This window comes from Passer domesticus, unplaced genomic scaffold (assembly GCF_036417665.1).
Source record: "Passer domesticus isolate bPasDom1 unplaced genomic scaffold, bPasDom1.hap1 HAP1_SCAFFOLD_37, whole genome shotgun sequence".
Lineage (NCBI taxonomy): Eukaryota > Metazoa > Chordata > Aves > Passeriformes > Passeridae > Passer > Passer domesticus.
In genome coordinates, this window is record NW_026990149.1 from 3338453 (window position 1) to 3364909 (window position 26457).

The window sequence follows — 26457 nt, forward strand, 5'->3', positions numbered from 1 at the left end:
GCATGCAGGGAGCTCCACCTGCCCCCCTCACGTGCACAGACACCTGCATGTTCAATGCTTCCTAGCTCCAAGCCTTTCCCCCTCTGCCAGGGAGTTCCCCAGGCAGTTCCACCACTTCCAGGCAAACACCCTGACACATCCCTAAGCCAGTGATGTGCAGCACAGCACACACTGCTCTGCATGCATGGCTGCCACCCCCAAAGGCCACCAAGTCCCGTGGGTGGCATCCAGGACTGGCTAGAGGGGAGACATATATGATCAGATATTTTCCTCTTCCTTGCTCCACCTTGGCACTCTCTCCTCTTACCATCAATGATGTTTTCCTTCAGGCTGCCATCAGCATTCCTCTCCTCAGTGCCTTCCTCTAATCCATCAAGGGTGAATTTGTCCTCGTGGCCTTCACCCACCAGTTCAATTACGGTCTTGTTAGAGTAGGTGTCCCCCACTAACACACCAATCTGCCTTTCCACACGTTGAGCCAGGGTGGGTTTGAAAATGGCATCAAACTCTGCCGATTGCCCGTGATTCAGAAGGAAGAAAGGCTTTGTGGACTTGCTCTCTGCACAGCAATGGAAATCAGAGTTAAGTGCTGCAGCTGTACTGAGGAAATATTTCCATAGGATATATGAGGAATAAGAGGTTGAAACCAGCTGCCTTCTAAGCACTGGTTCTACCCCCAGTTGTTGCAGACCCTCTTCCTATGTTCACAAGCCTGCCACCCCCAGACACAGCACCACTTAAGCAGCTTAACCTCAGGCTGATGCCCAGCCCTCATTCCATCTGCTTCCCACCAGCTCCAGCCATATGGAAAGCTGAGCCAAAGAGTGCTTTCAGCTTCTGCTGGCTATCTGAGTGCTCAAGGGCTGTGTCTGCTCAGGCTGGTACCATGCCATGTGCAGCAAATACCTCAGAGGGTCCACTGAGGTAGTGACAGTCCCCCACAACTCAACCCACCACGTCTAGCAGAACAGAAGAACTTCCTGCAACTTCCTAGGAGGAAACCCTGCAAAAAGCCCCCGAGAAAAGGCTGGGAGACAGAGGGCCCAAGGGACAAAACTGTGCCTAACATGTGGCTGCTGCTCAGAGAAGCCAAGAGCAGGGCACACGTTTTCCCTCTGTGCATGATTGCACTTCATGGGTAATGAATTTACCGTTTCCAGCTGAATCCTCTTCCACATCTCCATTGTGGAACACCTTGACAGCAGAGGCCCTGCCTTTCAAGGAGAACATTCTGTGCTCATCCTCCAGGTGTAACATAAACTGAGAAAAGGGAACACAGAGCACAATGGTACTGGTGTGAATACAAGATGGCACGAGGCCTGACACTGCAGTGCTGCTGGTCCCGCATGGGAGCCCAGAACCTCTCCCACTAGAAACAGCACTTAGCCCAAAAGTTAAGTCAAACCAGCGGGAAAAAAAGGGTGTTCAGAGGCATCTGGATAGAACTGACACAGAACCAAATGGGACAAAACATAATTGGCAGGACGTAATGCAACCACAATTAAGTTTACTTAAAATGTACTAAAGTGGGCTGAAATACAATCTAATGGAACTGGGAAATCATACATGTCCATGAGAACAAAAGGTGACCTGAGAGACAGGAGGGAAAATAATCCACCACCTTTCTGGTGTTCAACTTATAGAAGAAAGACTGGACAGAAAATTTCCAAGAACTCCTTTCTTACAGAACAGACATCAGTCACTTGTTTCAAAAGAATTTCTGACACCTCCTCACAGGTTTGCCATGTTTTTTGGGACCCTTCCCTTCTGCCACAAGCACTTGCTCCCAAACCAGACCATCCCTTGAGCAGGTCCTCCTCACCTTGACAGGTATGATGCCATCATTACGGATGACCAGGGGCAGCATCTCTGAATCCCCCAGCTGGAGCCTCTTGAAGCGCAGCATGGCATTTCCCCTCTTGCTGCGAGCGCTTGGGCACACGACTGTCACCCGTGGCTCATGCCCCTTCCCACTGATGGTGAAGGTCAGGCTTTGGGGTTTAATTCCCACAGAGCTGCAGGAGAGGCACAGAAACAATTTCAGCTGGCACTAACCCATTTCTCATTGGGCAAGCAAAGCTGCAAGGGCCACCCACTGTCTTTTCCCTGCCTGCTGTTCCTGTACCCCACAACACAGCCCCCCACCAGCCTCTTCCCAATCCACTCAGGGCCATTCACACGAGGAATCTGTTCCAAAGAGCCGAAGCCTTCCACAATAACAGTTACAAATAACTTCACTTAATTGAATAATGCAGTACAGCAGGGAAATAACACGGCACCAGACGAGATATGGCAAATCCCCATGCTGCAGTGAGATGAGACTTATACAACAAGAAAAAGCACAGCATGAAATCAGTCCAAAAGCAAGAAGGCAAAAAGAAAGCATTGTCGTTCTCAAGAAAGATCTTTTCCAAGAACAGTAAAAAATACAATCTCTTATTAGCAGTTAGTCTTCTCTTGGTTCAGCCACTAAATGGTTGAGGAAGGGAAGCTCAAAGCCCCAGTCCACAGGTCCCAGGGCAGAGGAACTGGGCTCCTCTTTTATACCAGCTCCAATCACTCCCATAAAAGAGCTTAATGTATGCCAGGGAGTCACGTCACAGAGGATCACTTAATTTTACAGAAACAAAAGAGGAAAATGTGACTGCTGACTGCTGGCACAGAAACTGCTTCATCTAAGCCTTTGCCGTTGGAAACCCCCAGCTCAGCTGAAGCACATCTCAGTAACTTACAGCTGGCTACCTAGTATTTCCCTCTCTTCACAGTTCCTCACACAGGCTAAACCATCAGCCTCATGCTTCTGCTCTAAGAGTTCTTAGAGCCTCCCAGATCATCTCATGCCAAGTACTCTGCCTAAGGCTACTGAAAGCATTAGAGCTAACAAGAGGTCTGTGCCTTCCCAGTGGAGAGGCAGCTACCAGAGAGTATTTCACAGGCTCACTTACCCTTTTGGGATGACAAGGGAAGCCTTGAAAGTGCAGTTGTAGTTCTGCTCCTCTGGTGGGGTGAAGGTCACCGTAGCAATGGCACAGGATGAGCTGGGAACAGACATCTGGACTGGATGTAACTTGAAAATGTTGTTGATAGGGCTTTTTGCCTTGGGGGAACCCAGAGAGCAGTGTTAGGAGGAAACACCTTTCAACATGACGTGGTTTTATTCATAAATGCATTACTGTGAGCAGTCCCAGACAGTGTGTCTCCTTCCTGCTTCCCTGGGCAGGCTCCCTCCCTCCTGGGGAATGCTGACCTTGTGCTAAAGCACTGTATGTTTTGAGGGCTGGCAGCTGCACCCACCTATATGGGAGGTGGGCACTGCACAGAAAACCCTGCAAATAACCTAGAGCTGGCCTTCAAAGAGAAGGAAAAGCCAGGGAGCCTGAGGAAATGCTCTGCTTTGAGCCCTGGCATGTCAGTTCATAACAGCCCCTCTCTGCGTGTGCTTCCAAGAGAGGTTCAGAAGGACTCACTTCTCCCATCAAAGACCCAGCGGTTTGAGCCAAAACCTTGCCCCAGACATGCAGAATGCATGTCTGCTCCCTGGCTCTGCTGCTCTCCCCTGCAGTTTGACCTGCACTGAGCTAGCCTAATCTGGGCCACAGGCAGCAATGCATCTGGAGAACAAAACAGGCTCTCACACGGCCCTTAGAGGGCAGCCACCACCTTGGCCTCCTGTTCTTACCTCTCCAGGCAGGGGTTCGATGGAGAGCACCACATCGCATGGCAGACAGCTTGCGTTGTAAATATTGAAATGAGCTTCAGCCTCTTGCCCAACCTGAGCCTTGCTGAAGATGAATCTGTTCTCATCTGTGACAAACAGGCTGGCGCATTCCACCGACTGCAGCTTGTGCTCGAGGTCGGTGCTGCTGCAGATCAGGTACTCCTCGAAGATTAATGTGACATCCTCGACGAGTGCTGTGGACACACCAGAGGGATGAGCAGGGAGAAGCCTCCCTGATGGATTTATCGGGACTCTGCTGGCCTCTCAGAAGGCTTGATAAGCCCTTTCTGCCCGGGTGACTGCTAAACCCAGTGTTGGGTAGGGGAGCTGGCTGGGAGGATGGAGCTCAGTCAGCCTCAGTCTTAGAGAGCATTGCTTTCCTTTTATCCTTCCTTCCATGTTGGAACCCAGGGCATCTCTCTGGATGCCCTGGATGTCTCACAGCCCTGGCAGGGGCTCGGACACCCTGGCAGGAAGCCAAAGACACCTGGAAATTCCATCTTAATTCATGGAGCAAATTGCCAACCTTATATGAAGAATTACAGGCACAAAAGTTTAAGTAGCATAGTAGTAGCAATCACAGGGTGAAGGGAAAAATTTTAGAGCACTGTACAGGGGGGTTTTGAATCTTGTACATGGGGGTCAGGGGTTCTAAGATGGAGGGATTTGGGCGTGCCCTGTCCTTCTTCTTTCTTCTCCTTGGCATCCATGTTCAGGATGATGTTGGCATGTGTGGATTGGTTCATGGTGAAGGTGCACTTGCTAACAAGGAACACAAGTACTGGAAATAGAAGGTAAATATCTTCTACGTAGTTGTCACTATAAAAGAGACAACCGCCCCGTGGGCGGGAGAGAGTGCCCTTGGCTGTCTTGCTGATCAGACCTCGGCTGAGCAGACAGAAAAACTTTGTAGATAAGAAACAATAAACACAACCGAAGACCGAAAAAGCAAGAGTCCAGACTCCTTTTTCAAAGCGCGGCCTGCCCAAAACCACCTTTTCCCGTGCTGGGGCACAGACAAGTAACGGCCGACCCCAACAGACCCTTATGGCCCCTCATGGCCCCTCACAGCCCCTCATGGCTCCCTCACAGTTCTCCATGGCCCCTCATGGCCCTTCTTCGTCTCTCACAGCCCCTCACAGTTCCCCATGACCCCTCACAGCCCTCACAGCTTCTCACAGCTCATGGCCCCTCATGGACCCTCAAAGTCCCTTATGGCCCCTCACAGCCCCTCATGGCCCCTCACAGCCCTTCATGACCCCTCACAGCCACTCATGACCCCTCAGAGAAGAGGAGCACGAGGCTGGTGAGGGGCTTGGAACACAAGCCATATGAGGAACGACTGAGGGAGCTGGGATTGTTTAGCCTGGAGAAAAGGAGACTCAGAGGTGACCTTATCACTCTCTTCAACTTCCTGAAGGGTGGCTGTGGTGAGCTGGGGGTCGGTCTCTTTCTCCGGGCAACAACAGATAGAACAAGAGGACACAGTCTCAAGCTGCACCAAGGGAGATACAGGCTAGACTTAAGGAGGAAGTTTTTCACAGAAAGAGTGGTCAAATACTGGAGTCATCTGCCCAGGGAGGTGGTGGAGTCACCATCCCTGGATGTGTTTTAAAAAAGACTGGATGTGGCACTTGGTGCCATGATCTAGTTGAGGTGTTAGAACATGGGTTGGACTCGATGATCTTAAAGGTCTCTTCCAACCTAGAGATTCTGTGATTCTGTGATTCACAACCTCTCATGACCCCTCACAGTCCCTCACAGCCCTTCATGGCCCCTCATAACCCCTCAAAGCCCCAGGCACGGGGGTCCCCCCAAAGGAGAAGGGGTCACGTCCTGCTTGTCTTCTTTAATTTCAGTCCCTTCCCAGCGACCAGTAAAGAAAGGCTGAAATGGAGCCTTTCCCCAGCGTTTCCCTCTGGGTTAATTGCGGGCTGAAGCTCTGTGCTGGCGCTGGCCCCAGCACCAACATCCCTGCAGCCGCCAGGCCTTTGCTGTCCCCCCGTGTCCGTCGCTGTCCCCGAGTCCCGCCCGGCTCTGGCAGCAGCAGCAGCCGCAGCGCAGCGGGCGCCGGCCCGGCCCAGCCGGGGCTCCCGGGCAGGAGCAGCAGCAGCGCCGGCCCCTTCCCGCCTGCTCCTGCCTCGGCTCCCAAGGGCTTTTCCAGCTGATCCTGGAGTAGAGCAACCAGCACCCACACACAGCCCTGACTCCTCAGGGCCTGCCTGTGCTGCCCTGAGCCAACCCTCAGAGGAGGAAAAGATCGGGTTCCAGAGCTGTTTTCAGCACTGTTTTACTCACCCTGAGCTGACAGCAGGAGGCTGCTGGTGCCTTTGCCCTGGGAATTGGAGATCATGGCTGCTCTTGACCCTCTTCTGTTTGCCACCTGAATTTTATCAGTACAACTGCACTTGCCTCTTTCAATCACTGCTACCAACTGTGCTTTTGTGATGGTGAGCCCCATGGTTTTGTCACAGGCATCATGATTAGCAGAGATTGAAATGCTCACAAGTCTTTAAGCACTAAGTCGAGGGGAATTAAAGCCTCACCGAGCACTCAAACACGGCCCTGTTGCTGGTGCTGTTGAAATAGAATCAACTTACAGAGACCATCACAGACATTGCCTCTGGAGTGGCAAATCAAATGAAAAAATTGACCAGGAGAAAGAAGAAACAGAACTTGACTGGCTTCATTGCTTCCTTGGAGCAGCAGAAAATGGAGATGCCCAGAGGTATTTCCAGCTGCTGCTGATCCCAGTTGGAGGCCAGCCCTCTGCAGAGTCCCAGCAGGAACTGAGCCCAGCCCAGGGAGTTCCCTGAGTGTCCTGGAGATTCTTTCTCTGCATTCAGTCAGGCTTGCATTCCCCAGCAAGTCCCCAACAAAACCTCCTGTTTTCTTGGGTTAGAACAGGCACCATGAAAAACTCCCCAATGGCGCAACTCCCCAGCCCACAAGGAAAAGAAAGGACGAGTTGTCAAGTAATCCAAACATTTCTCTTGCTTTGCTGCACTCACGGTATGGAAAGCCAAGAGAAGCTGCAGTTGGAGGCACATCTTGTGACAGAAGCTCAACCTTGTTCTCCAGGAAAGAAGGTTCTTGAAAAGAGCAGACAGGACTGTGGAGAAGATTCCTGGAAAAGTGAAACGGCTTTCCGGAAGTGAAATGAAAATGGAAAGGCACAATGTGAGATCTTTTCCTCTATTTATTTCTATGCTCCCCTTTTCTATGTTGCACTACTTCTCCATGCCATGAATTCCAAATGCATCTCACCTCTCCGATCGATGGCTTAGCGAGTTTTAGACACTCCAGAATACCACAAGCTACACACAGTTTGCCTCGCCCTGGTTTTGCTGGAAAGCTATGCCAGAGCCATAAGTGCAGTGCTTGGGTCAGAAACAAATCCTGCAGGCAGGGAATGTGCCCTGCCAGTGTTGAGCCTCAGCAGGGACAATGCACAGCAGTGACCGAGGGTTTTTCCCGTGCCCCTGTGCAGGAGTCAGGACTCTGGATCTGGGCTCAACACAGCGAAGTTACCGTGTTTGGACAGATTCAGGGGCTGCCCCGGGGTGCGGGGCCAAGCGTGGAATGGACACATGGACAAATGGCCCCAGGTCTTGCAGCAGCGAGTCTACGGCCCTTGCCATGTCTCTCTTCTTCCTCCTCTCCCTCTGCCGGTGTCCCGCACTCTGTCTCGGTGCCCCGCAGCCACTCCCGGTGTGCCTGCCCCGGCCCGTCCCTCTCCCCGTGCCGGGCAGGGCCATGTCCCCAGCCCATCCCCGGCCCCAGGCATCCCGCCACGGTCTTGCCTCACCCCGGCTCTCGCTGTCCTGGCTGTGGTGCTGCTGGGCGGGCATCAGTGCCTGGGGCCGGGGCGGCATCGCCTCACTTTGGCTGCGCCTGACCTGAGCCCGGCCCTGGCCCCCATGTGGGCTCCAGTCCTCTTCCCGGCCCCAGCTCCTCCTAGGGCCCGTGGAGGACACACGCGGCGCGGCCGCTCCCGCCGCCTCTGCTGCGGCTTCCCCGGGCCGAGCTCCGCCATTCGGCAGCGTGGCTACCGGGGCCTGGGGTGGGTGGGGACGGCCGGCCTGGGGTGGTCAGGGGCCGTTGCTGGCCCTGGGCCGAGTGCTGACAGCCGCATCCCGCCTGCAGGGAAGGCACAGGAGGCCTTGCAGGAGCAGTAATGGCTGGTTTTGCTGCTAGGACCCAGTGGCTTTGGCAGCGTCTGCTCGGGAACACAGGTCTTGGGCGGCACCCCGGTGAGCGGAGGGGCTGGCAGCGGGCAGAGGAGGAGGAGGAGGAAAAGGCCGGGGTGCGGTGGGGCGGGCAGTGAGCTCAGCCTACTGCTGCCCCTTGTTTGCAGGTGGCCATCAATGCATGTCGTGGGATGGCATCCGGCACTGGGGCGAGCTGGTGAGTGAGCGGGGCCAGCGGCACAAGCCGGGCCGTGCCGGGCGGCGAGGAGCCGGGGCCCAGAACCGTGGAGCTACCGGGAGCCCTGCAGGGAGAGCAGGCGTGGGCTGAGTGGGGCGTGCAGAGCATCCCAGGCTGGCTGAGGGGTCCCAGAGCCCTGGCATGGCCTCAGCCCCACTGACAGCATCGTGCTCCTCCCGCAGCCCGACGGCACCAGCACGCCCCTGGAGATCGTGCTGCTGGCCAAGGTGTCCTGTGGCTGTGCTGGTGTCATTCAGCTCCTGGAGTGGTTTGAGCTCCCCGACAGCTTCTTGCTGGTGCTGGAGCGTCCGGAGCGGTGCCAGGAGCTCTCGGATTTCCTGGCGGAGCGGAGGTTCCTGCCGGAGGAGGAGGCGCAGGGGCTGTTCCGCCAGGTGCTGGAGGCCGTGCGGCACTGCACCAGCTGCGGGGTCCTGCACAGGGACATCAAGCCTGAGAACATCCTGCTCAACCTGGCCAGCGGGCAGCTGAAACTGATTGACTTTGGCCGTGGCACCTTCCTCCAAGACACAGCCTACACCCAGTTTGCAGGTGAGGCCTGCCAGGGGATGGCCGCAACTCCCTAAAAACACCTCCCGATGTGAAATATAAAGCTGTGTTTTGTGTCAGGTACATACAGGCAATGTGTATATCTGTGATTGGGATATGTGTGGAAACTGACCGTGGGACAGTTATGAAGACAATTCTAATAAATAACTGAGGAAGTAAAGCATGGAAGAAGGCCTTTGAACCTATCCTTTGTTTGCAATTAACTTTTATAAGTCTTAAGTTGATTTAGGAGCATTCGAATTAAAGCTTTAAGGATGTTGCTGTTTGACAGGAACTTTCTGCTTCTAGCTAAAAAGAGTTTGCAATAATAACCTTTTGAAATATAATTTCAGAATATTGCTTATAGTAAGGATCTTTGAAACTATAGCATTAGAATATATCAAAAGGAAAGATGCTTATCTCGACACCTTAACAAAATATGCAAAAGCAGCTTGAGAAAGGAAGAAGAACTCAAGGATTGATAGTTTTGACCAAGGGAAGCTGGACATCACTGGTATGAGATTTATAGTCCTTGCAATTCAAAGGTGAACCCGCATATGGACCCTGGACCTCACCAGCTGAGAGACTTCTTTCTTCTTTCAGAAGCTGAACCCCACCATCTGGGGATACTCCTTTCTGAGATACATCCTGAGAAAAACTAAATCACAATAGTGTATAGAATTGTGATGCAAACATTTGGAATAGAAACTGCTGAAAAAGCTTATGAAAACCCCTATAAATATCTGTAAGCCCCAACTATCGGTGTGCAGTTGGAGGGAAAATTCCCCCCACTGTACCCAGCCCTGTATTGCTCATACTTTACCATATTCATTAATAAATTGATTGCTGCTTGAGTATTGGCCTAGTCAAGCTTCTTATTCATATCACCAGGGACCCCGCGATGTCCCCCTGAGGGCCATCTGCGGCTCGGCTTTGGAGCTCTGCAAGCTCCAAACATACCCCCAAAAAAATCCCAAACCCAGGGACCCCCGGGATACTTGGGGCGAGCTCCCCCTCCCCAGGCACCTGCGGGATGGGGGGCGATGGTCCCGAGCCGAAGCTGCTGCGAGTGCAGAGAGAGCTGAAAGCATGCGGTGCTTCCTCCAGCTGCTCCAGCTCCTCCTCTGCCTGCTCCTCCTCCTCTCTCCCTCTATCTTTCTCCTCCTCTATCCCACTGTCTTCCTCCTCCTCCCTGGCCAACGGGAATGGGCTGGGTCACTCCCAAACCGATCTGGGGGAGTAGAGGTTTGGGGGCAACAATGGGAAAGGGGTGGGAGAGGGGGCACAGGGGGAGGTGAGACCCACTGAGGGTCCTCCAGGTTACCCCAGGACCCCTAAGCCCCATCCCAGCCCCCCCAGTTCCCTCCGCAGTCCCAAATGAGGGGGGGTCTCTGCCCAGGACCCGCCATCCTTCAGGGCTCCTCCGAGGGCAGTAAACGGGAGAGTTCCCAGATCGGAGAGGCCCCAGCAGAGGAGGGGACCTTGTCCCTCCTTGAGACCCTTTAAGGCTCTTCAGACCCCTTTGAAGGGGACATTTTTAGGATTTTTCTGGGGGGATCTCAACACTACTAGGGTGTTTTTTCCACCCCATTTTAGGGTGTTTGAGAGGACACAGCCCCACAAGCCCCTTTTAAGGGGGGGATCATGACAGCTTTAAGTGACATTTTTATGGGACCCCACCCTCCATTCCAAGCTCCAGTAGGGGACGTTTTGCCCCCCAGGGTGGATTTTTGGGGTTCTCTCTACCATCGCTGCTTTAAGGGCTCCTGCTATGGTCAGGTCCTACTATAAGTCCCCTTAAAAGGGCAACACCACTCCCGTTGATTCCGACAGCGGAGCCCGGGGAGGGGTTGGACATCCTGGGAAGGTTGGGGGTCCCAGGGGGGTTTGGGGGCCCCAGGAGGGTTTGGGGGGTACCTGGGTGATGGTGATGGGGACTCTGTGCTGGGCATAAACTGTTGTGAGGGGTTCCCAGGGGGGTTTGTGTATACTGGGGGTTTTTGAGGTCATGGTAGAGTTTTGGGGGTTCCCAAAGGGAGTTTTCAGGGGTCCCAGAGGGGGGGATTAGGCGATCCCAAGGGGAACGCAAGGCTGTTTTGGGATACCTGCTGGCGACGGAGATGGGGATCCCATGCCAGGTATGAACCTTCTCAAGGGGGTCTGGAGGGGTGTTGGGACGTCCTGTGGGAATTTTGATGTCCTGAGAAGGTTTGGGGGGGTCTGTATGGGGTTTTGCAGTCTTGGGGAGCTTTTGGAGAGGCTAGGGATGATATTGGGGTCCCAGGGAAGCTGGGATGTTCCAGAGGGTTTGGGGTTCCCGGGAGGCTTTGTGGGTACCTGGGCAACGCCAGTGACACAGCTGAGGCCTCGTGCTGGGAATGAACCTTCTCACTGAGCATGGGCAGTGCCAGCGTGTTCAGGGAGATCCTGGGTGACCCGGGGGGGTGACCCCTAACCCCAGGGGACCCCAGATGCTAAGGGACTCCCCTCAGTGCTGGATCTGCTGCAGGCAGGGAGGCACCAGCACTTGGACCCCAGCCCCCACCATCACAGAGGGGCTGTGGAAGAAATCAGGGGGGGCACAAACAGGTCGGGGGGGACCCCCAAAGTCCTGGGAATGGGGGAACACAGGGGAACTCACAGAAATCCCCACTGGGGACTTAGGGGTGACCCAAGGAAGAGTTTGGGGGGGCTGGATGGGTCATGGGGGGATCTCCAAGTGTCTGGGAAGGGGAGAAGAACAGGGTGACCCCCAGGTTGGGTTTGGAGCGAACCAGATTGGAGCTTCCAGACACCAAATCCAATGAGGATAACAATGCTGATGGCAGCACTGACAGACACAGCGACCACCAGGGTGAGATTCCTGCTGGATTCCAGCTCTGGGAAGCACGGCCTGGTGAGGAGGGGAGGGGAACCCCCATCCCACTGCTCCACAGTCCCAAATTCCCAGTTCCCACATTCCATGTTCCCAGCCTCAGCCCAGGAGCAGATCCCAGGCTCTGGCATTCCGGGATGCTCCGCCCGGCGCAGGGGCTGCTCCTGCTCCTCCAGCAGCGCTTCGATCCTGCCCAGGTGTGGACGATCCGGGATTTCATCCCCTTCATCCAGCTGGTCCCAATGGTGCAGGGGTAGAATCTGTATGCATGGCAGGACAGTGTCAGGATCCCGTGTTCCACTTTTCGGGACACACGGACATCAGGGGGCTCTGGGATGGGGTAACGGTGAGATGCATGCATGGAATTCCATGGCAGTGGGACAGGGCTGAGATCTCCCCATGGAATTCCATAGCACTGGCATGGCAGTGAGATCCATCTACAGAATTCCCATGGGAATGGGACAACAGTGGGATTCAACCATGGAAGTCCCATGGGAATGGGATGACAGATCTATCAATGGAATTCCCTTGGTAATTCCCATGTTGGCAGATTTTGTCCTCCCAAATCCCGCATTCTCAATTCCCACATTCCCATGGGAACTCTGCCCTCCCCACCTTTACACTGCAGCTCCTCCCGCCCATATCTGACATATTTCTGGAGCCACTCCACGCAGCTGTGCCCTGGGGAATTTGTTCATTCCTCGGGCTCCATCTCCCGGATCCCCATGGCAGTCCCACAGTTGCCATGGCAGCCCCAGAGATGCCCCAGGCGCGGCTGCCCCCGCTCAGCCCCGCTCTGGCTGTGCCGCTCCCGCAGCACCTGCAGCTCCCCGGTGGCCCCGTGCTGGTGCCGCTCGTTGTGCCGGCTCTGGCTGTGCTGAGATCCCGGCTCGGCTCCAGCCGCCACCCCCAGCGGCTGCGGCAGTGCTGGAAGGGGATCCCATCCAGAGACCCCATGGACACCAACTGGGGGAACCCCGGGCCGGGCTCCAACAGTACCACGGGCAGGGAACACAGGGGCAGGAGAACTGGGGGGGGACAGGGGGCTCTCAGTGCCCGGCAAAGGGGTAAAAGTGTGTCTCGTTTCTCAGGAATAGGGGTGCAGGAGGGTGTCAGTGGGGTGACGGAAATGGGGGAAGGCAGGGACATGGAGAGGTAGAAGGGAATTCCAGGGGATCCTTGAGCCCAGGAAAGGGGAGTCCAGGGTGGGGACACCTGGGATGTTGGGAAAGGGGGAGTTCAGGAGGTCTCTGGTTTTGCAGAAAGGAGGGGCTAGGGGCTGGGAAAGGCAGGAATGGGGTTCCAAGGTGTTCCAGGCCGTCAAGCCCACGGCAAGTCTGCAGGCTGGAGCCATGGATGGCCGGGAAAATGGGGAGCAGAGGGTCCTGATGTCTGGAAATGGGGGATTCAGGAGGGTCCCTGTGCAGGATAAAGAGAGCAAGGGGGTCCCGTGCCGGGGGTCCCACCCCCCCTTCTCTCGCCAAGGAGTGCCCCCAGTCCCAGCGCTGCAGCCATCGTGCTGCTCCTACTCCCTCCCAGCATGATCCCAGTATGGTCCCAGTACAGCCCAGTCACTCCTACTCCTGGCATCCCCTCTCTGCATTCCGCCCTGTCCCGGCTCTATCTCCACTCCTCCCGCGGGCTGCGAGGGCTTCGGAAATGGGGGAGGAGGAGGAGGGAGGGAGGAAGAGGTTGAGCGGGAGAGGAGAGAGGGAACCACGCCGCTCCGGCGCTTCCTGAACCCGCAGCGCCCTCCTGCCAGGGAGCTGTGCAGAGCCACAGGGTCCCCCCGAGCCTCCTCCTCTCCAGGCTGAGCCCCTTTCCCAGCTCGCTCAGGCCCTCCGGCTGTTCCAGCCGGGAAAGAACACCAGTGCTACACAGAGAGCAAGGGACAGACCTGACAGAGGTGCCTCTAGCACCACATTTTAGGCTTTCGCTAATACTTACAGAAAGACTTCACAAAGTTAAGGCAGTAGTTCAAGTGACAATCTCCTTTGAAAATCACTGCGGCCCGGCCCCGGCCCGAGCCCGCCGGAACCCGCCCGGCCCCGCCGGAACTCGGCCCGGCCCCGGCCCGAACCCGGCCCGGCCCCGCCTGAACCCGCCCGGCCCCGCCGGAACCCGGCCCGGCCCCGCCGGAACCCGCCCGGCCCCGCCTGAACCCGACCCGGCCCCGCCTGAACCCGGCCCGGCCCCGACGTTCGGGCGCTGCGGTTGCCTGGTAACCGCGCGGGCGGCAGCGTCTGTGACAGCGGCGCGGCCTCAGTTGCCCGAGAACGCGGCCCTGGCTGGGTGTGCGCAGCCTGGGCTCCTACAGGCAGCTACACTGGGCGATTCGCCAGGTGAATTGTTCGCGGAGCATTGGTCTCTGCGAGTGAGTCCTTTGAATTTGCGGAGCATTGTGCCCCGCTGAGAATTCCGAAACGTGCAGAGCATTGGCCTCTGCAAACAACATCCTGCACGTGCAGAGCATTGGCCTCTGCTAGGAGTCCTCAGTTCGTGGAGCATTGGTCTCTGCAGAGGATTCCTCAACGTGCAGAGCATTGGCCTCTGGAAAAGATTGTGAATTTCCTTTGAAGGTAAAGATTGACTAAAGTTGAACTGTTTGGTTTTGTCTCATGTGCACTCTGAGAGAGAAGGCCAAAGGGAAATACAGGATGGGATAATGCCAGTCTTCTGGTGCAGCAGTTCAGTGGCATGCACAGCTGAGTGGATGAACAATAGTTCATCTACTGATGAGCTTTTTTTTTGCACTGAAGAAATGCAACATTTTCTAAATGTACTCATCTATACTTTTTTTTCCCTATAGTGATTGCTTAAACTGCTTCAAGGTGAATGAGTTCTGTTCCAGTTTCCGTGGGTTGTTATCATCTGGTTATTAAAATTATTAGGGAGAGGCCTCTGAATTGAGGTACAAACGAGGCAATTTGCCAAAGTCAGTAGTCTGGATTTTATGGAACAGTAAATGTGAGGAAGAGAGAGAAAGGAATAGAAAAAGGGGGGGGGGGGGGGGTGGGGTGAAGGGGGTGGAGATGGGGTTGGGAAGAGGGGGAAGAAAGAGAATGACAGAGACAGATGAAGTAAAAAATATCACCATTCCATGGATCCCATTGGCATACCATAAAATCCTCTTCTGGTCTTCTCTGTGGTGAGGTATTGCAAAATGTAAGATTCCAATGGATTAATGCAGATTTGGGCAAGGTGGGACCTCCCAGGTACCTCCCTGGGGTGGGGCAAGTTTGACTGTCTATTGCTATTTTCAAGTAATAGAAAATCTTCAGCACCAGTATATCCTTTGAGCCTGCCATGAATTGGGTTGTGGATTTTCAGACCTGTTGTGTTACTTTGCATGCCCTGCAATCATCTGGTGCAAGGGCTCAGGAATGGCTCTGGGGACACAGTGGAGGTCTTTGATGGGAGGTTTGTGTGCAAACCTGGCCTCAGCAGAGGAGTCTGTGGCTATGACTTGCCCAGCCTGAAGGCAGACAGAGCTGATTTTCAGGAGAGCTGCTGGCTTTGGCTTTGTTGTGGATCTATTTTTCTCCCTTGGCCTTGTTCACTTCTGCCCAGACCTGAGCTAATGGGACAATAGTGTCACCTTTATCTTGTCTCAAGTTCCCTTGTGGGGCTGAATTCCCAGTCCCAAGTTCCAGTCAGGAGGCATTTTCAGGGAAGGGTGGGCTTGGGTGCTCTCAGCTTCTTTATAGAGTTTTGTCACAGTCGGCAAAATGTCCTTTATAGCAATATTTAAGCCATGAACCATAACATTGCAGCCTCTGCCAAGTCCAGTGAGGAGCAGCTGAGAGAGCAGGGGGTGTTTAGCCTAAAGAAGAGGAGGTCCACGCAAGCTGTTTTTAAGTAATATTTAAGCTACAGCTTTGTCTGTTCTAAGCATTATTCATGCTCAGCTTTTTAGCTCCAGGTTTCAGTATGATCCATCTTTGAATTGCACAAGGTGGTCATCTATTTCAAATAAAGTCCAACTAGAGGCCTAACAATACTAGCTACTTATGCCAAACAAGCACTTAGCTACTTTCAAATGATATAAAATGCTTAGCAGCAGTGTATGCCTTGAGTCTGCCATGAATTGGGTTCTGGGTTTTCAGAGTTCCATTGTTGCTCCTTCCAGTTTTGCTGAGGCCTTGTCGTTCCTCTGTGACATCCTCTCTTCAGAATGGCTTCTGGATTCCCAAAAAAGACACCAACACCTCGTCTTTTGCAGAGGGAAAGACTGCAGCCTAATACTGTGAGTAGCCACTGGGGCTGTGCTCAGGCTGGCAAGTGCCCTGGTGTCCCTGGTGTCCCTGCCCCTGTTGTCCAGCAGCGCTGGGAAGCTGCAGAGCCCCTGCTCAGCTCTTTGTGCCATGCTGCTGTTGGTGGGGGCTGTCCTGGTGCAGGAGGGAACACTGTGTGATGTTTCAGGGACAGCCCAGTGCCTTGCCTGGCTGTGCCACGGGAGCCAAGTGAAAGCAATGTGCAGCTGAAGCCCTCAGCATGTGCTTCTGTGCCTGCCCTTTGCCACAGGAATTCCTTCTGTCAGGCTGGGCACTGCCCTGTGCTGCTGTGACCAACCTGCCCTTGGGCACCTGGGCATGTGGGGGGGAGAGCTCAAACTGTGCCCAAAGCCTTGAGAGCCACGGCTGGTCCCAGCCAGAAGAGCTCCCAAAGCAGCAGTTCTCTCTCAGCTCCTGGGTGGGCACAGCTCCAGCCCTGCAGGCAGCACTGCAGTCAGGGCCACAAAGGTGCCTTGCTGTCTGGAGCTCACTTGGCTGAAGATGCCCCAGTGCTGAGGCTCTGGCAAGGAGATCCCTGTGTTTTCTTCTCTGGAGGGCTCTGTCAGCCCAGACAGAGAAAACAAATGCTCATTAACAGAGAGAGGAAAAACTTGGACACATTCCTGTGCACCTCCCTCTTGGTACAGCTTTTCTTTCTTGCTTCTCTTGGACTCAGCCAGCAGTGCTGTCTCCTGCTGTGAGTTGTGAGTGTTGTGCAGGGATGGAGTTGGGGCAGTTCTGAGAGCTCCTTCCCACTCTCTGTAAAGGTCACTGCCTCAATCCTATGAAACATAAGAGGAAAGAAATGGCCAAAGTGCAGAAATCCACAAACATGTCACATCAGATCACAGAGAGACTAATGGGCCACAGCCATGTGGTTGGAGTATGTGTATTGCACTCTGTATTATTAATTTATTCTTGCTATGCATTTCAGCAAGTAATTTCCATGGCTTCCAGAACTATCCTAGTGGCTGTGATCACAAATTATTTGCCAGTGCCACTTGCTCAAGAAGTGCCTTTCTGAACAAGCACATCTCTGAGCTTCTTGCTGATATGTTTTTTTTTTTTTTTTTTTGGATTTGTTTTGCCTTCCAGCTGCTTCCCTCTAAGTTCCAGCAGGAGAAGTTTGTCAGCACGCAGAAGGAGGCCAGCACTGGGGGGAGGATTCTGCCCAGAATTGGCCCATGGATAGACCTGAGCAAGACTGGTCCAAAGGTAGCCTTTTCCTGCTCTTTTCCTTTCTGTTTGATGGCAAGTTTGAAGAGGGTGTGTGCTTGTGACAGGCTTGCCTCCAGCAAAACACCTCAGTGTCCAGGTGCTGTTGTCATTGCAAGCAGCTGGCAGTGGTGGACTGGGAGTCCTGATGTGCACTGAGGCAACACAAATAACCTCTGCTGCAGCTGCTGGGCTGTGCTGGAGTGTGGCTGCCATTGCTAAAACAATGGGGGAAGGCTGGGGACACAAAGGCACAACATTGCCATGTGCCATTCCCCTGCTGAAGGAGCCACCTCTTGCTTTGGTGTGGTCACCATCAAATGCTCGGGGTCACAGGATTCCCTCCACAGTGGCAGCGTTGGCCTTGGAAGGCCGAGGACCTGCAGGAATTCCTTCAGATTTAGCAAAACCAATTGCATTCCTGCTTTGGGTTGGAACAATATGTTGGACCCTGACGGGGTGTTAGATTTTGCAGGCTGCCAGATGTGCAGGGGACTGGCCCTGGGCAGAGAGGAATGGATTTGCTTTCTGTGGATCAGTGCCTGCTTAGAGGTGTGTTTCAAGTTGCTTTTGTGACAGGACTGGCTCAGTAGAAAGCACAGTCCAAAGGGGCAGGTGAGCCAGGTGGGCTGTTGAGCAGGAAACTGGCAGTAAGACACATGGAACAAAGTGGTTCAGGATTGCCCTGGAGAGGGGCCTTGTGGAGAAAGAAAGGTGGAGAAATCAAAAGAGCAGCTTGGCTTGAGCCTGCTGGAAGCTGATCAAGCAGTTCTTGATCAGCTCCGAGCAGAGGTGGGTGAGCCACTGTTTGCCCAGTGTGTCCTGGGCAGATGTGCTCCCCCAGAGTCTGCACTTCACTGGGGATCAGTGTAAGATTGTCCTTCATGAGCCTTCCTCCCAGCAGCTGAAGCTGTCCCTGCTCTCTCTCGCCTCTCCAGCTGCCGTCAGCTGCCCCGAAACAGAGCTTGTTTCAGGTTTCCCCACCAGAGATGGTGTTTGAGAACTTCGTGGCTCGGGAGGTCTCTGAAATGGTGCTGTCTGTGACGAATAAGGACAAGGTGAGTGCTGGCACCTGGAGCTTTAACCCTGTGCTGGAAGAGGAGAGTGCTGTCATGGCCCGAGTGTCCAGCAAAGCAAGTTATCTGCTGCAACACATGATGAAGAAAATGTCTCAGCAGCTGGCTCTGCAAGATGGTGGAAATCTTCCTGTGCTGGGAATTGTGCCCTGATTTTGGACACGCACTGATGGTGCAGATGACTTGATGTGGTCAGTCAGGTGCTCTGTCTCCATCCTGCTGGTGCTGACCTGCTTGGCCCTTCCTTGCCACCAGGCCCTGCCCCACTGGCCCTGGCCAAAATGCTGGAGCCAGAGAGAAGGGATTCAAGTTGACCCTTGTGAATGATGTGCCTGTACCTGCAGAGCTGCAAATGCTTTGGAAAAGGGGTCAAGGAGGGATGTCAGCAGGGCAGGGACAGGTCTCCTGTCGTCCTGTGTGCACAAGGGGCGAAATCATCATTTGATGTCTTTGCTGCAGATTCCTCGGCTGGTGAAGGTGTGCATGGAGAGCTGCCCTTATTTCCAGCTGGCAAGCCCCAGGGGTGTGTACCACATGGTGCCAGCAGGCGCCTCTGCCGCTGTGCGCATCCGCTTCAGCCCCGAGGAGAACAAGGTGAGCCTGGAGGAGCCCAAGCACAGAATTCTCTGCAAAGCCATTGTTTTCCCTGCACTCTGGGTGCAGCCCATTCCATGCTGGGAGCTTGGCTCCAGGCCGTGGGCAGGCAGCCTGCAGCCAGTCCCAGCTTGGCACGGGCTGCCAGGCACTGCAGCCAGGCCTGACAGGCTCTGCTTCCCCTCCCTGCACATCCCTGAGCATTGCCAAGGGAAGATGCCCAGGGAACAGGATGAAAATGACAGAGGGCTGTTGATAGATGTTGGGCCATCTCTAGGTACAGTGGAAGGGGTTTCATGATGATGGCAAACACTAGAGGAACAAAGAGGTCTGAGAGCTTCCTCCTTCCTGCCTGGCAAGAGCTTCCCTGCCTCCCCCTGGGCTGGAGCAAGGACGGTGCTTTTTCCCAGCCTCTGCTCTGCAGCCTTGCAGCTGTGCTGTGCCAGAGCACAAGTGAGCATGGTGCAGCTGCAGGGCCAGGGCAGAGGATGTGCTGTGCCCGTGAGCCCGGCCTGGCACAGGCACCCTGGGCTCTGGGTGCCCTTGGCCAGCAGGAGGTTGCTGAGCTGCAGGGACTTGGACAGCTGCCTGCAGGAGCTGGTGTAGGGCAGGTGCAAGCTGCAGGCAGAGCTGTGAGCCCAGAGCCCGTGGCAGTGACACTGCTGTGCCTCTGTCTTCATGCCTGTGCCTGTGCTTGCTCTGTCAGCTGGCACCCATTGCATGCCAAAGGTGCTTTTGCCTGGAGGTTTGAACAGCAGTGCTGAGGCCCTGGCAAGTCTGATCTCAGTGCTGGCATCTGCAGGCTTGTTCATCCAGAAGGGTTTAGGCCGTGGCATGGAAGGGAGGAAGCCTTGCAGGGAAGCCAAGAGAGGCTCTTTCCAGCAGCATCCTGCTGCCTCTTAGCACTGTTCTTCTCCTGACTTGCTTGGAGAGGCAAAGTTGGAGGGGAGTTCTGAGGCAGCTGATGTTTCTGCACCAGGCCAGAGGTTCAGGAGCTCTTTGGGTCCAGCTGCTTTCTCATCTTCCTTTTGCTGCTTCGAGTCAGTTGAACACTTTGTCCTATTCTCAGACAGTGGGAATATAGAAACCTAAAGAGGAATGTCCTGTGTTCCCTAGCTCCATGTTCCTTAGAAGGAACGTAGGAATTCTTTAACATCATTAAAATGTAGAGTAAATATTATGGTGGCCTAGGGCAGTTCTTTGTATGAACCAAGTGACCCAAGATCTTAATGCCACAGAAACAGGTTTTGCAAAGTGCCCTGGTGCCTTTAAAATGTGGCATATTAGTAGAGCTTAGTGTTTATTTTGGGGTGGAATAGCTAAATTGATGCCCTTGAAGGGAGTCCATTTTTTTTCATCCTGCCGTGGGGATGGCACTAAATGCCCTGTGCTGAGGCATTTTCTTTTCCTGCAGGATTATTCCCACCAGCTCATCTGCATGACTACCAGTGAAAGGATCGTGGTGCCAATTCGGGCCATTGCTGCCCGAGCTGTCCTGGATTTCCCTGAGCAGCTGGACTTCTCCAGGTGTCCAGTCAAGAGCAGCACCCAGAAGACTCTGCTGCTCCGCAACACTGGGAACCTGGAAACTCGTTTCCAGCTGAGCACCCAGAGGTGAGGCAGCCCATCTGTTCTTGTGCAAAGGATATCACCTCTGGGTGATAGCAGAGTTGGGAAAAGGCAGCAAAAGGAAGCAGAGCATCAGAGCTGCTGCCCTGCAGCCCTGGCTGGAAGGGAGCAGGATGGATGGCAGCTGCTCTTGCCTTCAGTGTTCTTAGCAGGATGCAGCCTTTGAGCTTTCTCTGTCCCAGCTTTCCTGGAGGCTGCTGGAACATGTTGGCAGCTGGCTTGCACAAGCAGCTCCTGAAATGCTTTCTCATCACTGTCAGCCAAACAGAGCCATTCTCTGGGAGGCCACAGGCACGTGGCTTTGCAGGGGTCCCTGCATCAGATGCCCAACATGAGCTGTGCTGCAGGCAGCCAGTGCAGCTCCTGTTCCTGCAGCTGATCTGCTTTCCCTTGTCAGCTGAGGGCATCAGTCACCTCTTGTGTTCCATGATGACCTTTTGAAAGCCAGTTTAAAATTTCATACCAGATGATTTAAAACTCTTGAGTAAGGTTGTGCCCCCTTTCATTGAGATTTCTTTTTGAATACTCTGAAGTTGCTGTGTTTCTGCTGTTTTTTTGTTTTGGTTTGCGTTAAATGTTTGCCAAAAGATCATACAAATGGACCTAGTTAAAAAGCAGAAGGAAACAACCTATTCAAACCCTCTCCATACTTTAACTTTTCTGCCTGTTGGGTGCAGTAGTGATTAATGGAAAGCACAGATCTGAGAGGATGAGAAGTGTCTTAAGGAACAGCTCACAATTCACAGAGAAAAGGCCAAAATGTAGCCTGTCAGCCCCATCTCTTGGCAGTGGTTTTCATTTGGTTATTAGAGTGTCAGGGATGTCTCCTTCACAGCTCTTCTATCTTAGAGCAGCTTTCATTGAAATGCTGATCAAATGTGCCCTTTCTAGGCTAAATCAGGATGTTTTCAAGGTATAGTAAACCAAAGAACCACACTGCAAATTCAACTATTCCTTGGTCTTCAGCGGAAAGTTCCTTCTCCCTGTGTGATTCCTAGGCTGTAATCTCCCAGGACAGGGAGTGCCCTAACATTTGCATCTCCTGAGATGAGGTTTATAGGCAGCAGGAAAAGAGAAATTCCTGAGGCAGACAGTGTCCAGTTGTGCCTGCAGATAGCTCTGAAGCCTCTCTGTGCTCTTCAGAAAGCATTCTCTGATGGGATTGCTGGCAGTGGGAGCCCTGAGTGTCACTGCAGAGAGCTGGATGCAGAGTGTGGGGAGCTGAGGCCATTTTGCTCACAGGATGTTGTGAGGGCTGGATCTGCTCAGCAGTGGCTCCGTGGCTGTTTCTGATGCTGTCTGTCCTGGCTGTCTTCTGCTGGCTGTGCTTGGTTTGCTCCCTGCTTGCCCAAGGGAGCTGCAGTGAGCTGCAGTGCAGAAGGAATCTGCTGGCCAGCTGTGGCCAGCCCTGATGGCTCTCTTTGTGTTGCAGTCCTTTCTCCGTGGCTCCGGCCGCAGGAGCTCTGGGCGCTGGTGACACCGTGCAGGTGACAGTGGGATTCCATGCGCTGACGGCCGGTGACCATTGCGGGTGCCTGGCAGTGTGCTGCAGCACAGGTGAGTGCTGGGCCTGCCCAGCCACAGGACAGCTCTGCACCACGGCTCCCTGCTGTCCCATCCCCTCCATTCCCTCCAGAGGTGCCTCCCCTGCTCAGCTTCACCCCAAAGCAAACGGAGAACTCCTTGCTGTTTGGGGGCTTGAGAAAGTGCATCCCCTCTAACAGGCTAAGATTTTGGACTCCTGTTTTGCTGGGAGTTGCTGAGTGGAGGAAGGAGGATCCCTGATTCTCCACTGCCATGTGGCAGTGCCTGGGTGAAGGTTTCTTTTATTCCTGGGTAGTGCTGTAGGTGAGCTCTCCATCAGATTCTCTGCAATGCAATGGATTTCTAGCACACCTCTGTCCCATATGCTGCTTCTGCACTGGCTTGTCACAGACCCTTTTCTATGTGGCCCTTACACATATATGTAGTTACTGTTTAACAACATTTTCAAGGCCTCAAGTTCCTTTTTTGTGACAAATCAAAACAAATTTTTCCTGTCCCCATTTCCCAGGCTGTTCATGCTGTAGGAAACCTCTCACATCTATCTCCCATTTGATTTCTAGGCTGAGGAACCCCATTGAGTCTTCCTGCAGAAACTGCTCTGTACTTAGTAATCTTTCCTTTGTCCCCTTTTTATTAAATTGGAAATGCTGCTCTTGGTTTTGGACAGAACAATATAAAATATTTCAAGGCTGATGTGGCTGTGGGTTTGGACAGTGTTGCCTTGCAGGCAAGGCGTAACGACCTGGTTCCAAGGAAACGCAGCACGACGGCCCAATGCTTTTGGCCGCTCGGGCTAAGGACACGCAGACATCAATGTGATAGACGGTCCAAAGGCCCTTTATTGGTTTTCTCCTCGGTATATATACCCTTGGTCCTTCCCCTACCTTCGGGGTCTGACTTTTACCTTATATGGTTAGTAAGGGGACTGGAGGCCATGTTAGTTACAACATTCTTGGGGGGATTACAACATTCTTGGCCTCTTGTCCTGCGGCTATCCTTATCTCTGGGAGTCAGGTGAGGGAGGCCCTATCAGGTTTCCGTGACAGCCCGAAATCTTCCGACCGCCTGTCCCTATTCTCTCTGCCACAGGACAGATGATGATGATGATACTGATGCTGATTTTCCTGGTGTTCATTTTGTAGTGGTTTGTCCTATTGCAGAGCCAGGCTGGTTGTGTTTCCTCACCTGGGTCCCCTCCTGCTGTGGGCTGTCACTTCACTTGTTCCTCTGGGCCTCCTTTTGCTGCCCACCTGCCGCCAGGCATATTTGCTGCTCAGCAGCAAGGGCTGCAAGGGATCAGGAGAGACAGAAGTCTGGTGGGATGCCCGGGGAGAGCCTGGGCAAGGCAGGACTGAGCAGGGCTCCTCAGCGTCACCTGAAGGACTTTGGTGCAGAAATCCCGGTGATCTGAGTGGGTCACCAGAGCACATGGACCAACCCCACTGTACACACTGTCACCCTGGGGCCACAGCTCTACAAACACACTCAGAAATAAGGTGTTGAAGGAGCTGCCCAGGACATCCCCACGCTCTACACCCAGAGCTGTCAGGATGTGATCCATGGACTGATCCACAGAACTGCTCATTCAGCTAAAAACTGGGACACTTTCCTCTGTGACCTGTGGTTTGCTGTGTTCCTTGTGCTTCCATCAGCCAGTGAGCTGAGCAAAGACTCCCCTTTACTTTGTTCCAGGTGAAGAGAGAATCCAAACACACCTCAAAGGAGAAGCTGTGGATGTCAACATTGGGTTGAGCACGAGTTCTGTGGAGATGGACAAGACTTTGATCACCAAGTCAAGCCACAGAACTGTGTTCATCCAAAACAGGAGTAACATCACAGCCCACTTCCAGTGGAAGGCTTTTCCTAGTGAGGAAGAAGAGGATGAAGAGAAGAGGAGGTTGGTTTGAAAGATGCATTTCAGTGAGATACATGGCCCAAGACTGAAAGGAACGTGTGGCCTCAGGGGGGTGTTGGTGCTTTTGAATGGTTTAGGCCAAGTAAACCATCCCTGGCACCAGGGTGTGTGTCCCTGGGCTTTGGGAGCTCAGCACTCAGCATTCCAGTGCCATTTATACTCCAAGCACGGATGGCATTTTGGGAAGGAAAGGTTGATTGTGATGACTGTATTTCCTCAGGTTCTGATTGGCCTTTTGCCTCTCTCATCTTCTTCCTACATGACCTGGCCACATCCTTAAACAGTTCACCCTCTTTCCAAAGGTGATACACCCTGTTGTTTTCCCTTAGTTCCTTCAAAGGCTCCTTGCCCATATGGGCTGGTTGTCTTCCCTGTCAGCTTGTCTTTCAGCACACAGGGGCAGTCTGTTCCTGTGCCTTCCAGACTTCTTTCTTGAAGCATGTCCATCCTTCGTGGAGCCCTTTAAGGGCTGTTTCCCAGGGTACTCTCCAAATCAGCCTCTTCAACAGGCCGAATCTGCCCTCCAGAAGGCCAGAGTGGAAGTTTTGTTGATGCCCCTCCTCGTTTCACCAAATATTGAGACCTCTATTATTTCCCCGTGACTGTAGCCCAGAGAGATGAAGGTGAACAGATGAAGTTAATTTAGCCATTAGGGAATTTCCTGGTGATATCCAGTGCCTGGAGGCAGGGAGGCAGCAGACTGCCCTGTGGAATGGATCCAGTCAATAGACAGGGCCCTCAGCTCCCCTTAGAAGGGAGTCACCTACTGCCACTACCCTTCTTTTCTTCTCAGTACTTGAGGCTGTGCTCTGTCTGACAGACCAAGTGCAACTGGGAGACTCTCCAGACTGAATTTTTTTCTTTAGTGTCATCTGCCTGAGCCTCTGGAGCCCGGGCCTCATACCTGTCCTGTCAGGGCACCTGGGTAGGTGATGGGGGTCAGGATGGGATTTATTACCTGCCCAGTAGAGGCCCACTTCCATTCCCCAGTGTCTCCTAGGTCTCCTCCTTCTGCCTGATCCCAAGAAGGGCAGGGCTCCTGTGACTCCTGCTGAGCTTCTCTCAGGGTTGGACAGGTGTAACTCCACAACAGTTTCTTTCTGTTTCACTCTCCCTAAGGCTCCTCAGCCTTTCCACTTCTTCCTTTTGCCCTGTCCTCTGATATTAACACCAGGCTCAGACCCTCCCTGCAGCCAGGGGCCTGGACAGCTGCGTCCTTCCTGGGGGGTTCTCTTTGAGTTCCTACACTCCTGCTGGCAGCAGCAGCAGCAGCAATGGCTTTTCATCATTTGTAAACCATAGCTGGGGAGGTGGGGGGGAAAGCAGAAGGAAGAAAGAAAGAAGAAAAAAAAAAGGCAAGCACCTCACAACCAGCAAAAAGACCCAACCCACTACACAAGGAGGATGGGTGGCTGCACCCTTTCTGCTCAGCCTGTTTGTGCCAAGTGCCTCGCAAAAACTGAAAAATGCTGTGCCAAAAGTGCTGGGCCAAAAGTGCCATGGCAAGCCTCTGTTTGCTGTGGGCCAGATCACTTACACTCCCCAGAGCCATTTTAAATTGCCTGCAAAGGCCCAGGAGATCAACCCTTGCCCACCTGAATGGCTGGTGAGAGGGTCCTTTAGTGTCCTGGTCTTCTTGGTTTTGCACTGTTCTCGATCTCCTTGCTCAGTGTCTGACTTCCATACAAGCTCTGGGTGTTCAAAAGAAATGCCAGGACCTTCTCTGGCTACTTCCCTGGGCTGTTTATTTCCATTTTTTCCCACTTTCCTGCCTCAGCCTGGACCCCAGGGGATCCACTTTCCCCTGAGAAGCAGCTAGGTTTCCCCAAAGTAAACTTCAACCTGGTTTTGGTTTTGGGGGGGTTTCTTTTGTAATTGCATCTGGTTTTGTGCCAGTTTGTGTCCTAGACTGCCACCAGGACATTTTGCTCTTCCTTCCTTCCAGTCTTAGGCATGGTTGTAGCTCCAAGGCCACTGTCCTGCTGTCAGAGCAGCTTTTGAGGTCTCAGAGCAGAGAGGACTTTTTGAGGAGAAGAGATCGCGCAGGATCCTTTCCCTCTCAGGACATTCTAGAACCATGCACTGGGATGGGAGCCAAAAAGCTCTGGATGATGAAAAGATCTCTCTAAGAGTTTGCTGTCTCCCTCCTCCACAACAAAGTCCCTTCCCCTCTCAGAGCCTCTGTTTTCATGCATATAGAACCTTGAATGTCACTGAAGGGATTTGGTGCCTGAATTCATCAATTTCCTTTGGAAGTGCTCTGGGATGCTCTTGTGAAAGACAGAGTAGGGAACAGGGCAGGTCCAAAACGAACGAAACAAAGTGATGTTTGTGAAAAACAGCAATCACTTGTCTTAATTTTTTTAAATGTTTAATAGTAATGAAATAGTTATAAAGATAGTAATAAAAATTAGAGTAGTAACAATTTGGACAGTCAGAGTTAGGACAATAAAGGGACAATAAAAAAGCAAAGAATTACAGACATCTGGGTGCTCTGCTCTGCCACAGAACAAGTTTTGCTAACAAAGGATTAACCCTTAAAAGCAATAGCTTGTTGCATATTCATCTATCTCATACATGATGCAAACATTCTTTTCAAACAAAGGGTGTTTTCTGTTTATTGTCAACTTCTTCCCTCATCT

At 53.3% G+C, this 26457-nt stretch overlaps 1 long non-coding RNA gene and 1 pseudogene across 1 annotated transcript; both read right to left on the minus strand.

The window, feature by feature from the left end:
- The window catches only part of LOC135292537 (zinc finger protein 850-like), a 337224-nt pseudogene that overhangs the window by 28698 nt on the left and 282069 nt on the right, over positions 1-26457 (minus strand).
- LOC135292613 (uncharacterized) lies at positions 9725-13610 on the minus strand. The gene is made up of 3 exons (XR_010354844.1): positions 13515-13610; positions 10798-11827; positions 9725-9923 (listed from the first exon to the last, which is right to left on the minus strand). It is a non-coding gene; the product is annotated as an uncharacterized LOC135292613 (long non-coding RNA).